This window comes from Perna viridis, chromosome 14 (assembly GCF_037379345.1).
Source record: "Perna viridis isolate PV_CMFRI_1.1 ecotype Kerala chromosome 14, ASM3737934v1, whole genome shotgun sequence".
NCBI lineage: Eukaryota > Metazoa > Mollusca > Bivalvia > Mytilida > Mytilidae > Perna > Perna viridis.
Window position 1 is genome coordinate 31,144,165 of NC_142458.1, and position 19,494 is coordinate 31,163,658.

Consider the following 19,494-nt stretch of genomic DNA (forward strand, 5'->3'; position numbering starts at 1 on the left):
ACGGGACATTTTGTTTTTGCAGAAGTATCCGTAGTGGGAACAGAAGTTTTCAGTCATCATGGCGTACCAAATATCCATGGATGCGATCTCGCATTTCCTGTTGTTGTTAGCTCTTTGGATTATCTGCAACGAGATAGTGATGCTAAGACACGTATCTACTACTGCTCAAACACAAAGTTTGACTTTATCGTTGGTTTGGTTGTGGTACAACATGTTCGGTTATCTACAATTCTTCAAAACAAGGACTTTGATTTGATCCAAGCAGTTTCAGAAGAAAGGTCGTTGTATCTTTATTGCAGGAAAAGCGAGATATTGACACTGAGTGGGACTCTATATATAAACGATCGGTTGTGATCGGAAACAGTGTAGAAGTGATTCCCTTTGTCCTTCGATGAGCTTCAAGACAGCAAAACCGTGTGAATGTTCCGGCAGCGAACCCTAATCAGAATTGGAAACGATCCCTATTTTCTTCCATTCATTGACCATCTTTTCGAGGAGCTTTGGGATAGACCCATCAAAAGCGAAGATAGTTTTCTTACTCTGCACATCGTTCATTCAATGAGAGATGGTATGACTGATGATGTTAAAATACTTTGTATGAAGCTTCCAGGTCTTACCTGACAGACACAACATTAGATGAATTCAACAGTCCGTAGATGGAAAGCCAGGCGGAATACATGTAGCGTTGACTATGAAGCAGAGAGACAAGACTTGCTACAAGTCCCTCTTTATTATATATATGACACAGGAAACCCATGTAACTAACCCCTCACGCCACTACTTATTGCTAAAATCCAGAAATTATTCTTCGAATCTTGCTTTCATTGACAATTCAGTGAAAATCAAAATTGCATGTTCTAAAACCGATCAAGTTGGGAAGGGTTCCAACTTAATTATCTACCAACAATCAGTCAACGGAAGGAGTGTGTTTAAATCACTTACAATAAACTGTGCTGTCAATTTGGCATAAATCGCTCTTTAGGGATGATTTGTGTCTGTGCATCCCACGACGGAATTGTCAAGTCAAGATGAAGAAAAACGATCATTTCTTCCACTACCGTTTGTCAACAAAGGTATAGATGCAATTACTTTGGCTGACATCCTCCATCACAAAACGTTACCAACAAAATTCCCCCATATTTCAAAGACAAATCCATACCAATTATTTCATATTCCTATACTTCACCCATTGCATCCAAAATTTTCAATTATAAAAAGGCTATTGCAAAACCTCGAGATTGAGGACTTCAAGGCTAAACCACCTGACTGTTCTTGCAAAAACTCTCCATTCAAATATGGTCCTTCCGGTCACGTCGTTACGGGAGATTTAACCATCATCGAAAATGAATCTCTGGGTTATATCCTTTCTAAAGGTCCCAAGTACCGTGAACCACGCTCCATAAATTGGAATTGTAACTTTAATGTTCTTATGGATGCCGTGGAGGACTATGCAAGAAAATGGATAAAACGAGAACAAGAAGACAATGATTCTCTGTCAGAGTGGTTAAAGGCCGTGAGGTCTTTGATTTTGAAACGAATAAAAGTTTTAAGTAGATCAATGAGTGCCAAGGTAACATCAGTTTTCAAAGACCCCGATGTAGCAAAAACATTGTCTACTATACATGACAAATATGTTGTACCAGCAGACAAATCCCAAAACAACATTGTTTTTGTCTGCAAAACGTTTTACATCCATTGTTTATTATCAGAGGTAGACGTAGAAAATAATAGCAGTGATAAGACCTATATTGCTACCACACTCTCCAAAGTGATTGTGGAAAACCACAAATCTGTGCTATCCTCTTTTGGTCTTTCTACCAAGGACGATAATTGTGATTTACCGTCTATGTACAGGATTCCTAAACTCCACAAGAATCCATACAAACAACGTGTCATAGCTGGATCTGCAAAATGTTCCACCAAACCTTTTTCAAAACTTGTATCTTCTATACTCACAACTGTCAGAGAGGGTCTGCAGTCCTATCACAACACTTGTTACTCCCGTAGTGATATTAATTCAATGTGGATCCTGAAAAATTCCAAAGATCTTTTGGAGACAATCAGTTCACGACTATTATCTGAATATAACAGCATTAAAACCTATAATATATATATTGTATACTTCTATTCCCCATACTCAGTTAAAATTCCGACTTATAAAACATGTTACATCGTTGTTTTTCCAAAAAGATGGTACACCCAGATACAAATATATAGTTCTTGGTAGAGATTCCTCATACTTTGTAAGAAAAAATTCCAAATCATCTTCCAAATATACAGAGGGAGATGTTTACAAAATGCTGGAATTTTTAATCAACAACATATTTGTCCAGTGTGGGGGACGTGTTTTTCAACAAACGGTCGGAATTCCAATGGGAACAAATTGTGCTCCTTTACTTGCTGACCTATTCCTTCACTCTTATGCGGCTGACTTTATAGCTGATCTGATCCGAAAGAAAGAATATCGTTTAGCTAGATCCTTTAATCTCAGAGTCCGCTATATAGATGACGTATTATCTTTAAATAATCCTAATTTCGGTGATTTGATACATCGTATCTACCCCAAAGAACTTGAGATAAAGGATACTACAGACACTGTGAAGTCAGCCTCATATCTTGACCTACACTTAGAAATCGATGGTAAAGGAAAACTATTGACCAATACCAATTACGACAAACGTGATGACTTTTCATTCAGAATTGTCAATTTTCCTTTCATCTGTGGCAACATCCCTGCAGCACCTGCGTATGGAGTGTTCATATCACAAATCATACGTTATGCCAAAGCTTGCCGAAACTACGCAGACTTTTTGGAGCAACTCGACGGGTGTTTCTAGAAAAGCAGAGGACGCTTACCCTACCGGTGCACCTGGTCCATGCTCCCAGTTTTTAGTGGAGCCCGAGTTGCTCATTTGCATTTGTTACTTTGTATGTATGATTTTAGTTGCTTTGTGTTCTTTGTTGTGTATGTCTGTTTTCCATGTCTGGTCTTTGTCCCAGGATTACATTCTTTTGATTACCGCTATAATCTTGGTTCCCTTGATTACTTTTACGCATTTGTGTATCTCATGGTGCATTTGAGATACAATTTACTTTGTGGCATTGTAGTATTTTTGGTCGCCATTACTGAGTGGTAACCGATAATTTAAATTGATGGTTCAATTTGAATTAATTGATTTGTTGGTACATTGTTTTTAATTCGACATTGAACTTGTGGCCATTCACTATCAATCACTATTAACTTTTAACTTGATAACGGCCCTCCGAGATAAAGCGCATCATATTAGCGTTCGATACTTTTATTAATCACACCATTACTCGGAAGTCACGTCAGTGGCTTCGAGTATTATAAGTATAGGAATGACAAAAGGGCTTCCGGCAGATAACGTCACGGACGGAACTGCTTTCTCCAAATTAATGTGTGATTCTCTTTTAGACTTTAAATATTTCACCGATATCCCAAATGAATGATATTTCAAACATTTCATGTGTTAATTTTCAGCTAAATATTGTCGAACTGGCAAATCGAGACGCCAAACTATTTTTTCGCTTGGCCGCGTAGTAATTTTAAAGAAGATAGTTAAAAGCCAATACAATTTAATTGGAGTTATCTCTCTTTGGGTGGTGTTGGATTTTAACTATGCCCGGTGAATGGTATTATAATCAAAATCATTTTATCAAGAAGCGTCACAATCAACAACATCAGCAGACTTTTTTTCAAGTTTAAGGTCTCAAGAACATAAACAAATGCAATAATCTTATTTTCAAGATATTTGTGTACACCTTCGTTTTGTTTTGCTGCAGGTTGCAAGGGAAATATGGGTTCAACAACAAAACATTCTCAAACCTTAGTCCATGTCATGACCGGCACTCTAGCACATTGCTTAAAAAATAAACATCGGGAACCTATTTTGCAGGTTGCACGCCAACCGACTTCCGAGTTTCAGCACCTTTGGTGCTTTGATTTTTTTCTTGTAATACGAACTTAAGATTTAACTTGTGGTAATGTATGTGTATTTTTTTGTTATCGAGGAACAGCTTACCTGTGTCACAACCACTTTGATATGTTATAAATGAAAACAGGTATATGCCTTTTTTGACATTTTAAAGTATAATTAAAATGAAACATATCTCTTTCAATATTTATTGAACATCTGATTTCGGTAAATTTTATTTGCCAAAAAGCGCGAACAAAGGTGCTGCCACAAGAACTAGTTGTATCAGTCCATTTGAAAGTTGAGCTCTAATGGTTCCTAAAAATAAACACAGGTTGGACTAAATCTGTAATAACTGTCATAAAAGTGACGATAAACATATAATAATCGTGAGCTGATAATTAAAGATTTAATAAAATGTGAAATGCTGTGTTGACAAAACGGCTGCATTAAGCGGAATGACGAAATCTGGCAAGATGGAACAAACCGTTAATTTGCTACGATGGACGTTACGGTGGTTTAAGGTAACAGCGATAAGGGAAGTCAGGAAGCCCAATCCTCACATACGTTAAACCACACGAAAATAAGTCACCCAGTAACAGATGTCGAAAAATTTTGACTGGTATCAGTCGTGAACCGACCGCTCTGGTAACAGACAAAGCCTTATGTAAACTCACTTTCCCGTGGTACCACTGAAATGTATAACACAATATGATCCAACGAATATTAAAATGTAATATTTTAAAATTTAGTGCTGTTATGAATCAAAAAACAGCAATCAAAACTACAAAAATTGTGCAAATTCATTAGAATTATAAATGACACTCTGGATTCTCTCTGACCTCTAAAAAAACTGATTGTATTTCCCTCCGCAACTGTACAACTCAATGCAATTTGTAATAATATGTTTTTCTGCATACCTTTATACTACATCGGTTTTATCAGAATAAATTATATATATAATTATAGAATTCTACAGGATCCCATCTCATTTATAACCGAACAAGGTCTTAACGTTGCGAAATGACAAAGGATTATCAAACCTTATAAGAACCCGACAAAATAATCGACACCTTTAACTGTTTAACTCAGGATAAAAGAAGTAACTCATTGACATTATTAATAAGCATGTGCAAATGAAAAAGAACACAGACATTTTGGTTTCAAGCGATTGCTATAATTTTATGTTACATATTCTCGCTTATGACCTTGACTCCTACACTTCGTACTACTGCTCCCTCTGAAAACGCTTAAAGTAAGAGAATTAATACTTAGCCCGATGTGATACATCTAATAGTAAATAGTAAATAAGCAATTCGAGGTATTCGAAATATTTTAGTCCCTTTTCGTAATGTTATAAACTGGTCAACTTAAGGAACTAACAATGTATCGGAAACTCTTCCTATATATATATTTCCCCTTGAGGTTCGGTGTTAGTTCAATTTCTGAATTCGCAGTGTCTTATTTCTAGGTTTAGCCCTTTCGATTGTCAATATCTAGCTCCTTGTTTTAATCAATGTCTCATTGCATTTGTTTTTTTCTTTGTCATACTGACTCTCGCGACCAATCTCAAGTGCTCGATATTTTACGAAATATTTTATAGGTGTACTTCCACGGATTAAATGTATACATATGTCTTCATCAAACCTCTAGGGGAAAAATAGGATTTTCTACTTGACAGCTTTTTTTTTCGACAAAAATTGAGCTACCACATAGTGCCTCCTGGAAGGGCGAATGATACAAACTCGTTAGTCAAACAAACATTGTAATAACGTCGTAAATGCTATATACATGTATGTACGTAAATAAAAATCCCCATTGTTGCTTTTAAGAATATGTACGATACACGCCAGCTTATCATATATGTAGATTAAGCGTTTGCGAAATCTACATACTCATTTAACTTAACATAACCCCTGTGCATTGCCCTTGACGGAGACAAAACTTACATATCATAGTTGGCCTACACAATAGTATTATTGCAAATGTTAAAGGCGACTTTACCTATGAGTACAATTTAATACAAAGCAGTTACATGACAAAATAATTTGTTTCTGAACTTCAAAAAATTACACCCTACTTTTAAAGAAAAACAAAACGAAATAAAACTCTCAGTATGTAGAGCGAAGCAGTAATAAGAACAAAAGTTACTAAGAGTCCACGGAATAACTTTTTTCCAAGCTCGAGCTGAATCGACGTAAACTGTCTCAGGTTGAGGGATCAGTCGATATCGAGTGCTCTTCATTAACGGACCTTGTCATTTTTTTCTTTTTGAACATTCGGTGTTGTTCAGGTTGAAAATGCTGAACTGTATGCATTTTATTCTTTGAGGACCGTTCTCCATTCGTGAACGTTGATAATGACTCAACAGGTGAATTACTTGAATATTATAAAGGTTTGTCGAAAATCGGATTTAACTCCGGAATCAGTGAGGCATGAATCGCATTTTCATTAAACTCGCTTTATCGTTTTAACGATAACAATACTTAACCTTGATATCACGTCAAAGCATGAGGTCCCAATAATCCATTGCAATTCGTGCAGAATTTATACCTGCTGTACACGAATATGTTTTTGTACACCCAATCATTTAAATATTGCAAATGCCTAGCCCGACCGTTGGCCCGTCAGTCCACTCGTTACATATATTTGTAACAGATTTTCAGCTTCTACTGATGGGAATGCTTACATGTTTAGTATATCGTTTTTTATGATGAATTGTACCGTGTCTCGGCTTTCCAGGTTCGTTGCTTCTCTACTTCCTGTTTACCAAGCGACTTTGTAGTTTTAAGGTGTTGCATAATGAAAATGTTTGTAACAGATTTCTTAGCTTCACCAAAGGAAATGCGTAGATATTTGATATATTGGTTTCTAATTGGTGACTTGTACCGTGTCTTCCTTTTTCTTCTCCGTTTCCTGTTTTACCAATCGACTTAGTGGTTTTTAGGTGCTGCATAATGGGAATTTTCGTAACAGATTTCGCAGCTTTAACCGAAGGGATTGCCTGGTCATTTGGTATATTGTTTTCTCATGATGATTTGTACCGTGTCTCTCTTATTCAGATTCGTTGCTTATCTCTGCACATGCCTGTTTACCAATCGACTTGGTAGATTTTTTTTGTCATGCATAATGGAAATTTTTGGAACAGATTTCTCAGCATCAACTGAAGAGAATGCTTAGACATTTGATATATTGTTTCTCACGATGACTTGCACTTTGTCTCCCTTTTCAGGTTCGTCGCTTATCTACATCGTGATCGGACATGGATTATATTTCCCTGTTGAAGTTTGGTCTAGTACATGTATCTAGGACATTTTCCTATGGTAATTTTGTGTGTTTACGGGGCATGTAATAGTTGTTTTTAAATTTTTTAAAAGAGTAATTAAGGGAACAAATATTTAAGCAGACACCAAAAGAATATATTTCAATAGATGGATAAAAAACAAGACAAGGAACATAAACACACACACACACAAAAGTGAAATAACCAAAAAAACACGTACAAAAAAACAAAAGTAAGACACCTGAACTCCACTAAAAATTGTGTGAATAGACCTGGTTCACTGGTAGGGAAGGCATCCTATGATTTTATAGAAACATACGCTGGATTGCTTATAAAATGTCAAGTCTGGGGTACATGAAAGAATAAAGAAAAATATGACACGGTTAACAAAGCGGTTTTCATGGTGCAGATGGATACACCGTAATGATACACGATTTCATGGTAACGACCATGCAACTTTCATAATGAAGACTTTAAACTTGTAGCAACATAACTCTGTTCCTGAAGCATATTTGTTAGAAGTATATCACGATACAAAAAGTCCGCGAGGTTTCGTTAAGTTCTGGCATGAATTGTGAAATGTAATACTCCATGCGCAAGTGCTGATGGAATGTTTCCCCAGAGAAAGTTGAACCGCGTTTGTCGTATATAGTTTGGTCATTAGTTTTTCCTTTAACATCAATCTCTATGTGTTTTTGGATATAATAGAAAATTAGGTCACACAACGGCCACATTATGACAGAAATATGTTTGCTGAAATCCGTTCAGTCGAAAATGAAACTTTTTTAGGCTTAACTTTAGGATTCGTTTCATTTTCCATCGATCTATAAGTGTAGGTCAATATATAAGGCTATTTTTAATGTGTATGCGTTGTCCTTAAATTAATGTTCGTTGGAATAGATCCTCAAAACTAGGATGGTTTAAAGACAACTCGTTATCCACATATAAATTGAGATAACAGGGTCTGGCTAAAAAACGTTCCTACATTTTTTTTTTTAGATCAGATCAGCTGTAAAGTCAGACTCAAAAGATGGCAGGAATAGGCCAGCGAGTAGTGGAGCATAAATTGTTTCCATTGATAGTGAATTTCTATGAGCCTTTCTCCGGAATTTGGTTTAGTACAGGGGTGTATTTTTCTGTGTTAGTAATGCTTTATTGCGTATAAAGTTGTGGACTTACTTTCGTTATTCGTCACATATTTAAACAAAACTAGAGAACTCTTATATTAATGAGTTGCCCATTGCCGCCAGATTTCCATGTATGACATTTCCATTTGTTTATGTCAGTATGTTGAATGTGTTTTTTTCTGTTTCTTTTGCTTTAGATTAGGGTGTGTAAGTCTCGTTCTAGTTTCATTTCCTTTACCGGAATTTCCGATGCATCTACGTATTGAAAACCGAAGACCGATCTGTATGTTATGTTTATTTACGGGTACTCGAAACGCTGTATAACAATGCAATTCTTCTAGGTTATGTTTTTTATTGCTACATTTTTCATGTAGAAATAGCTATTTGTCATTTTTATCGGTATTTTTTTTACACAGAAAGATTTGGGCGCTTAACACTGAACTCAAAGCTCTCTAAATGACAAACCTCTATGCTTTTGAATGGTAGACTAGGACCCATTCTCGTGAATCGTCACATAACGAGATTTACATACCCTATAATTACACTGTCATGTAACTTTTAAGTGTGTCATTGATCAGAGGTATTGAACCACAATACTATTTTATGCTGCAAGGAACGCATTTTCTGCCAGTATTGCATGTCCAATATTGTAAATCGATATTGGGCAGTTATTTTTAGAATAACATGGGAACTACTTTTTTTGCCTTGGAAACTGTAAACAATATGGCGGCCTCCGTGTCGATATCGCTGAGAATATCTGTCATACATTTTGTACGTTTTCTGCATGTAATATTTCTCCTCATTAGAAATAAATAGTTTGAAAATTGAAATCGTAACTTGTTTTTATGTGATGACTGGTGTATAAATGGTGTCTGAGTATTTTGTGTGTTATTTTGTAACCCTATAGCTATGCTGGTCTATCCCTCTCGTTCCGCATTTCACATCAGACGACCGGTAGTTGTCCACAAATGTCTTCCGACAGTGAAACGGAGCCTGAATCGCAATTTAACATGGACTGGTCGCCGATGTTGAACATCCAGAATCTTAATGTTTACATGCATCAACCACCGGATTCCATGCATGAATGACTCGTTTCGTGACGTAATGATACAGTAAAAGCGTTTGACAAGACTTGTTGACATTTTTATCCAGGTGTAAAACAGTTACCTTTTTCATTTATATTATTGTGATACGTGATTTTTCACGATGTACAAAAAAAAAAAAAAATCATAAATTTATTAACTCATTTCAGCGCCCATTGTCAACAATTTCTTCAGATAAGTGCGTCGCCGGTTACGCAAAAAGGGAATAACTCAGCCCCGCAACCGTAGTGTTGTAATATAGGAATCATTTTTCATGCTTTTAAAATCATTTACAATTATAAAGATATTAAGGTTACAAATACAGAAAGCATTTTCTCCCGAATTTATTATTTTAAAGTGAATTGGCAGACTCGCACGGATTTGCATACTCATACTGTCGCTGAGATATTACTTCGCGCTGCGTCATTAGAGGTGCAATAGTGGTACTTTTTGTAAACCACATAAAAAGGCGATTTTACATAGAATAGACAAAAAAACCAATGTTTTTTTTTATTTGCAGGATAAACACAATGCAAAACCAGTGTCGTAGCATATCGGAAATATAGGTTACTCGGCGCGAAACGGGGGTAAATCGTACGGCAAAGCCTCGAGAAACCCCTCATACCCATATTTCCGATATACTATGACACTGAATATGTATTGTATATTTCTATGATGACGCCATAACTTGCGATCATTTTAACGTTTACGGCTTTTTATGAAATCGACCACTGGTTTCGTCTTTATAACAGTTATCTTGATTGAACATACGAACATGCGACTAACCAAAAACAAGTAGACACGGGAAGGTTTGGCTTCTAAGGGATCTATGCCTTTCCTTTTGAAGAATTGCCCCTCGATCTTACGTAAGTGAAGTTCGTTTGATCCTTAAGGGTAGGACTGGCAAAATTTGTTGATGAGTTCCCATTTGTTTCAACAAAGACATGGCTATCAAAATTTAAAAGTAGGATTTCGATCAACGGAATTGCTGATTTTAGCGTTATAGAACATGTACTTAGACTGCTTTCGTGGTTTGACAAATTGCAACTAAAATGTAGACGATTTATACAAACATTTTATCCAACACTTTGAAACTAAACAACCCCGATGGCTGCTGGAGCTGTCTCTTTGGAACCGCAAAATGAAGCTTTCTGAAGATTTGGAAAGAGAGACTCAATAAAGACGAGAGGGAGAAAATGGCCGCTTTTGTTCGTGGATTACCAAACCACATCAGGGCATCTGTCATCCAGAAGGATTCAAAATCATGGGAAGGTGCAACAAAGAGTGTATGTTTATGTACCGAAGTCGTTTTCATAGGAGCCATCATGAATCAGGTGTCGTCCTATCCCATTGTCCCATTCCATTCACCTCAGTTCTACTTACTTGTCTCACACTTGTCTCCTGTATAACCCTGGACACATTGACATGTTATTTCATTTATTCCATCCACACAGGTTCCCCCGTTCAGACATGGTTTACTCACACAATCGTTCGTATCTACAAATAGGCATTATTAATAGATATGTTTCCACTATTAACTTTACCGCCAAAAACGATTTATAGAACTTAACTTCATAAACAATAAAATGAACAACATAACTTTCTGTTTTATAAACATGTTTTCAGGTTTGACTGTGGTTTGTCATGCAAAATAACATTCATTAGCGGAATAACTCCAAGTAGGGGACTCTATTGCCAGAATAGAAATATCAGCTATCAGCAAATTCCCCTTTGCAATTTAAAATGTAAAATACTGATTTCAAAGCTTTCTTTTTTACTATGAAAAATATACATACTAAGTGAGAAAATTGTTTTTGATAGAAATAGCATACTACAATTTAATTTCAGATGCGACACGCTTTCTGATTGTACAGATATATACATAAACCAAATTTTGGAAAGTAGTTGGCGTCATCAACCTTTTTAATGATTGTTTAATTACATGTAAATTAAAGGAACGACTGTTATATTATATAATTAACTTTTGTAATTTTATATGTAACTGATCTTAAGAATATCAATTTTGTAAAACATTTGAATGATGGGTTTTTATGCAAAATTGAGGATTTTAGTGAGGCAAATGTATATTTTTGCACATTTTCCATAAATGCAAATATTTAGAGATCCTTGTTTTTTATACTGTATGTTGAAAAATAAGATATTCTGTAAAACATGGCCATGAGCTAATGAAGGAAGTATATGTACTAGTTCATAGCTTCGTCGGTCTGAAAATATTCTATAGCTCTGTCGAAACCATTACACAGCTGTTACGTTTTTATCCCCGATTTAAGTTAATATGAGTTAGGTGTAACCTGTAAGAAGACAAATGTCCTGAAAATTTGCTTTTACAGTTTTAGAAATTGTTCTTCATTAATTTAGCAAAAACAACTTGAAGATTTGAGCTACACAGATGAACATCACATTTATTTTAAGATACGATTCTAGTAAAGAACCTCGGCATTACAGGTTTACTTCCTGCCAGACTGGTCTCAGTGCATATAATATTTTAGCGGAAATAAACAAGCAAAGGACCTGGTCCATTTTTCCAGGATTCAGACCATAAGTAGGGCCAATTTTAAAAAGTGTCTATATGTCCGAAATTTTATATTGGAGTCTTCAGAAAAAAATTCTTATTGGTCTCAAAAATGCAAATTTGTGAACAATTTGATAGAAGGAAAGAATAAAAAACTTGCAACAAAAATCGTTGAAATGCATTTCCGACTTTTTGGTCTAAATAGAACAATTTCAGTCGGGAATTCCCATAGAAGCATATTCGCAACCATCACAGTGTATGGTTTTTTGTGTAATTTGATGTACGAAAAATACATTTACTGTCATAACAAGATGGTTGGTAATGTGCCTTTAGATGAAAACTTAACTTTTTTCGCTAAAAATATAAAACACTGAAACAAGTTCGTGGATTCCTGAATTCGTGGTTTTGAAGTTTTTAGTATACTCATCAAAGGGAATATGTTATTCGTTGGGAACCAAATTTTGTGGTTTGACCTTCCCATGAAAACCACGAAAATTGGTACCCCAGTATTATACTATATAATAGTAATTTCACAGTACCTTATTCCTGCATAAATCAGTAAATGACAACCTCTATATATAGATGTGCTTATGACACATATTTACTCTTTGAGCCGTATTTTGATATTACAGATTATAACAGACAAAGAAAATCATATTTACACCACACTCATACCAAATATTCATACTATTAAGTACTATGAAAGTACTTTAATTCCTGGATACCAATTTTTGGATTAGGAAAGAAACACAAGTCTTGGATTCTTGAATTCTTGGTTTTGAGATTTTCACTATACACATCGATGGAAATCTCCTTTATGTTGGAAACCAAATTTTGTGGTCTGGTTCAACCACGAAAACCACGAAAATTGGTACCCCAGAACCATAGTACTTTCTTATAATATCTATTTAGCCAGATTTATTTTGGACTTGACTTAGTTATGCATCGGATTAACGTTCAGTAATTTTGTTGTTATCCTTATTTACAGTAATTCTAGATTTTTTCAGATATTATAGTTTCTATTGCCAATTTCCCTATTTTTCCCAATTGTTCTTATCCATCATCGTATCTTGTAGCTCGAGAATTATATAATATCTAGATTGAGTTATAATTTCCGTTGAATGATATTTATATTTATATAAAGCAAATAAATTTTAAAACAATGTGTAATCAAAGTCATATTCACCAATCTCGAAATCAATTAAATCTCTTATACTTCAATGTCTCAAAACCATTCAAAAGAAAAGTTACCCCTTTAAGGCAGATTGATCATCGTTATCTTAAATTTAACTTTCTCCCTCATTCATTTATCAACAACAGGACGATTACCACTTGAAGTAGTCTAGTTATTTCATCTTTTATCAGTTTTTATACCACAATGCCCTATACAGTGGGAGGTAAACACTTTCATTTTCTCTCCCTTCAAACTTTACTTTCCCATACCCTATTAAATGGGGAAGTCACCCTTTCGGGTAATGTATTAATTTGATCTTTAATTAATCAATCAATCTTTTCCTTGCACCATTTAATGGAGAGTAAAGTGACCACTTTTCTCACTAATAAGCCAATTGTATTTCACCTACGGGTGAGATTCCATGACGTCTTGTAAATACTAAAAAAAAGGCAATTCGACAACCAGAGCGTTTTTTATTCAACTACTAATCACAAAATCATTTTAAAAATTGAGAAATATAATCGATACCGTTATGAAATGCAAGACTAAACAACTACAGAGACTTCAAAATAGAAAATTGAAATCATACATTTGGGTTTTGCTTGTGACCTTTAGGCGTGATAGATTCTTAATATTTTTCAAACTTTCACATAGCCCATAGACCCAATACATCATAAAATTTGAAAGTTACCATTTTCAGGTACTGAAGCCACTACCCATACTCCATTGCCGCATACACCCTAAAATCGGAGGCCAACACTATATTATGGAACTACAATTGTCCTATCTTCTATCATTTTTTTCAATACCTCATACCCTTTTACTCGATTATATTGGAAGGTTACAACGTTTATGTACTGTAGTGACTATCTTTTTCATTCTAATTATACATGTATTTATATTAACAAGGACACGTACTTATGTCACAGTTATAACCGGTATAGCCTGGAACACACTGACAGCTGTAACCATTTACATTGCTCCGACATGTCCCACCGTTCATGCATGGTACCCCATGGCAGTTATTCTTTTCTAAAATACATATAGAAGTTATACTCTTGTCTAATAATGTATATTAGTATAAATGTCTGTAGCGTATTTGTATAAATGTATTTAATGTGTATTAGTATAAATGTCTTTAATGTATATTTATAGTATAAATGTCTTTAGGTATATTAATATAAATGTCCCTTATTGTTTTTGTCCATACAGTTATCTGGTGATCTAGTTCAAATATTCCTATATGTATCACACCTGCTTTCTATAAATGTATTTTTTTTATCAAATTTGTCAAATACAATGTCCTCATAGTTTTCCTTTCCTCTTTCGTCCACCCGGACATGATATATTATAAGCAAGTCCGTAGGTATTTTCAGAAAAGTTGAGGACGCTTACCTTACCGGTGCACCTAGTCCATGCTCCCAGCTTTTCGCTGGTTTTTATGTTTTTATTTCTGTTCTCAGTACGTGTTAATTTGGTTACTTCAGTTTCTTTATTGTGTGTTCGCTTATGGCCAATCTTTAATCAATATTATCACCCTAAATTGACACTTGTTTTAACTATTACCTACCTATTTGACAAGTGTCACCAGTATAGCCCTGAGGGCAGATACAATTGAAACCTTGAATTTTATCGAGGCATAGTCCTCCGTTCATACACGGCTTCGTAGCACAATCATCTATATCTGAAATCATATTAAATGAAAGCATTGGTAAAAATGTTTTGGTCTGGCCATGTCAGAAGTCTGCCGTGATTAATAAATGGGGAATGATTTGAGGGTTTGTACAAGTGAAATAAATTAGCAGAATGAGAAAAAGGGAAAGAGGATTGAGGATTGTTGTATTGATCTGGACTCTTTGATAATTACTTATTCATTGGCACATTGTTGACACTAGTTGTACAAATATGCTCAATCATGAAAATATTACTTTTGTCTTTTTACACTGGAGTTTAATCGACACGTTTATCTACTGGTAGTGTTGTATATTCCTGCAATTTTAATTTTGCAGAGACAAGTACATGAGGAAAAAACATTACACACAACATATGAATTACCTGAAATCTAAAGGAATAATAAATTCCAACCAAAAAAAAAGAGTTACAAACAGACAAAACAAAACAAAACAAAGCACAAAAACATAAAGAAAACCCCAATATGTTCCATGCATGATTTAAATTCTTTTTGTACACCGTGTTCACTTTTTTAAGTACACTGTGTACACTCTCATATGCTGGGAACAATGAACAAAGACAATTTTTACGATTACCTGAACTGACCATATATATGATGTTTCTTTTCTTTTTTTTTTGGATAAATTTTACATTTAAAGGTTTAAACAATAGAATCTAGTTCGAAGTTATCAATACGATTATTTTAATATAACCCGTCATAAGCCATATGCAATGCATATAAAGTGAACAATATATCAAAAACCCTTTTTTGAGGAAAGACATTTTAAGAAACGAAATACCACTGAATGAAAGTTTGATTCTGTCCTATATAAATTGAAGGACTCTAAGACAAGTACTTGACGAGACGGAGTCCAAGCAGTGCTCATACGATCATTTCTTAGCGATCAAACAAAGAAAACAAAATATTGACTGTCCATGTAGATCCTATGATATGGATGACATATGTTAAATTTTATCACACGGATGTTCCTTTGTAATGTTTATATCATATATATGTCAAAAGGAAATAGTTATCTCGCCTTTTCAATGAATTTTAATGCTTTCTTGGTAATTTATTTATTTATTTCTCTTTGACCGTTGCAGTCAATAATAATAATAATAATAATAATAATAAAACATTCAACCTTTAGAAAGGCTGCTTTGGCGTTATGATATGGATGCATTTTTTAAAAGCAAAATCTGTCTTGCGCAACCTACTGCCTGGTTGTGCGTGGATGCCTTCTCAAGCGGTCAAATAAATGATTTTCTGAATACTATTTACAAATAAGAGCAACAACAAAATTACAGAACACTACTCCACTCCTTAATGAAGTCAAGTCCAAAATAAATCTTACAAAAATAAATATTACACCACCGGAGTAGCTGGTACCGCAATGGTCCTGACTTGGTAAAGAGCTCTCGGAAAAAAACACAAGGACAGAAATTAGACCGAATGGAAGGTGCTAATGCAAAAAGAGTATATTAAATAAAATCTTTGATTGATGAAAAAATGTTTCACAAAACTTGAAACCTAGTGAGCATACACAATTTTATCAGTAATCAAATGTTAATTGTGCACAATAAAGTGATTGGAAGGAAAATTTAGACCAGTTCTTTGATGTTGAAAGGTTAGGGACCTATTGCAGGACAAAGTATGAAACTGCTGATATGGCGAATGTAAACTTTGCGATTGCAGAAGAACGAATGTAAACTCGAAATGATTATGAAAAATTCGCATTACATTAAAGGGACCCGGATGTAATCAATTATGAGGCGACTCCAAGGAGCTATTAATTCTATTATTTTAATGCTCTGATTACAAACTAGTCATGAGGCAATTAATCAGGATACAGTGATCACCTCAATCATCCGCAAAATAACACAGCTATGTGATAGATTGTTACTCGGTTAAATGTCTGCATTTCTTCAACAAGTTGAGACAAGAAAACAACAGAAATAGCAAGTGGTATTTCCAAAATAAATAATGCAAATAAACTGTCTATGATCAATTCACTTATCTTTTATTCTGGTGGAGCATTTTATTACACAAATTACACTTTTACTTAATAATAGCAAAAATGAAATACAGTGTAATGACTTAGTGTTACCGTGGCAACCAGGATTGCTGAAAATGTAAAACATGGACTTAGTAAGTACAAAAGTGTCAAGTGACCTGTCAATAAGATATGGACATTTTAGTCTTTTCATTCTTTGTCTGTGCATAAGGAATATATAATGTAAGTAGAAATATGAAACAAACCAATAATCAACCTGTCCTTCACTTCAATGAAATCATAGCTATAAATTTTCCGATTGAATGGTAACATCGAACCGCAGAGAATGTCATTCAGGTTGTGATGTTACTCTGGTTAATTTGAAAAGTAAAAAATTTAGTTGAATACAAGGAGCAACCAAACTCATTAAGAAAAATTAAAGTACACTCTATAACTGTAGAAAGAGAACAAGGTTTATACTCGAAAACAAATGGGCAATCTTCTTATTGAATAAATGAGGACGTTTGATGTGCTCTGTCATCTTTAAGTTGTTGGTTTAATGCCAAGCATAGTAGTATATATACATACAAATGGTCATGATTTTCTAAAGATCAGCTAGAGATAAGTAATGCTAGATTTAGCAAGGAACTAGTCGTAGCTGCTGAAGGTCTGAAACAAGTGGACTAGGAATGGGATTGGAACTGTATCAAATTTTGGTACAGGTAATGGGATGGACAAGATCATGACAAAATTGGAACCAGTTAAGTTGTGATAAACTCTGACAGATGAAGATTCATATCTGTATTCTAGTTATCTAGTTCTATGAGGGTAAAACATCGGAATACCCCAAGAAACTATATACGGGGCTTGTAGGTCTCGTCACATGACCATGTGTTACTTTTAGAGTTCGCCGTAAATGAATAAATGAATTAAATTGTTTAATCTCAATTTCTGGACTACTTTTATTAAGGGTCTGTTGTTCATCTTGTGATTAGAAATGCTGTGTGCCTAATTGTAATGAGTCATTAAAACTTTACTGAGTAATTAGTAAATCATAACTTAATGTTCAACTTTGCGTTTGTTAATCATTGTTTTTTTTAATTCAATTGTAAAATTAAAACACAAGTGCATCCCTTGATATTATTAGAATATCAGCTTCTGGCACTTCCTTAGTCTGGGAATACCTTGCCATCTTCCTTCCTCGATTGGTAGGCGATGGCACTCTCATCTAAATATGCAAAAATATTGCATCAAATAACTGGATAATTTTCTACGAAATATTTTCCAAAATAAAATCAGATTTATACAAATTACGATAACATATATTTTTGGGTGAAATAAACATGCCTGTTGCCCCAGCTTGAATAAACTGATCTTACAAACGATAAAAATGCACTTTTTTCAATCCAAAGAAGATGATAACAATTTTGTGATCTCTGATAGGCCACAATGATCAAACATTTTCTTTATAAATGAAATCCACTTATTCTCAAAACCACAATCATTTGAATGTACAAAGAGTTACTAATAAAATATAGTAGAAGTTTTATTTTCGCCACCATTTACTTAACAACACCAAAACTTGATAATTCTAATTTAAACGGTCAGAATAATTGGATATCTTTCTAATTCACCGTAAACAATATTGCTTGGTGCATATCTCAAAGTAATATGGATATACATGGGTACAACTGTTTTAGTATGATACACACAATTTTACCAACAAATATGGAGCATTATGTGTATGCCTGTAGTATGTAAGTCATGGATTTTGGAAAAATGCTCTTATGCATTCAGTGGTTTGGAAGGAAATTTGAAAGATTTTTCCAAGATATTTGCAATCTGAAGGGGCCATTTGTTAAGGAACAATACAGTTTCCTTTTTGATGAAGTGGCCATTTCCAGCCAAAAAGGGTAAATGACCCATGGCTCCTTGCCTTCTTAAACCCTGGTGCATGTACTGAAATACAATGAATACTTTGATATAACCAAATATTGATGATGTAGCATATCTATCTTAACTCTTAACTTAATTTTTACGTGAAAAAAAAAACAAAACAAGTTATAAATTAAAATAAGGATAACAATGTACCGAGGGTCATTTCTGAATGATTTTGTAAAATTTTACACTTTTTCCATCGTCTCTTAATCACACATAGCATGCAAATACCTTTTAATCGCAACTGGTATAGTCATGTCGCAATGGAAGAGGGAGGGTAAGCGCACTGTAAAACCTAGATTTAACCCACCATTTCGTCTGAGGTGCCTGTACCAAGTCAGGACCATTGCTGTACCAGCTGCTCGGTGGTGTAATATTTATTTTGCCATATTTACTTTGGACTTGACTTGATTATGAAACGGATTAATGTTCGGTAATGTTGTTACTCTTATTCATGTAACGTACAATTTCACCTCTGGTGTTTAATTTGCCACCTTAAAAAGTTGAAAACATTAAAAAGATTCAAATCTTATGATTACATTAAACATGAACATAAACAGACAGTAGGAATGACTCTAGATGGGATGTCTCACGCGACACTGCAGATCATTTTTTATGAGATAGGAATTCCAATACCAATACTAGTGGCTCGCCTTACGCTAATGGCTCACCAAATAATGACCTGAACGCGGTAAAACATGATATTGTCAAGACCGCGTGATTCGTCTTCATGCTTGCACAACTGTATATTGAATGG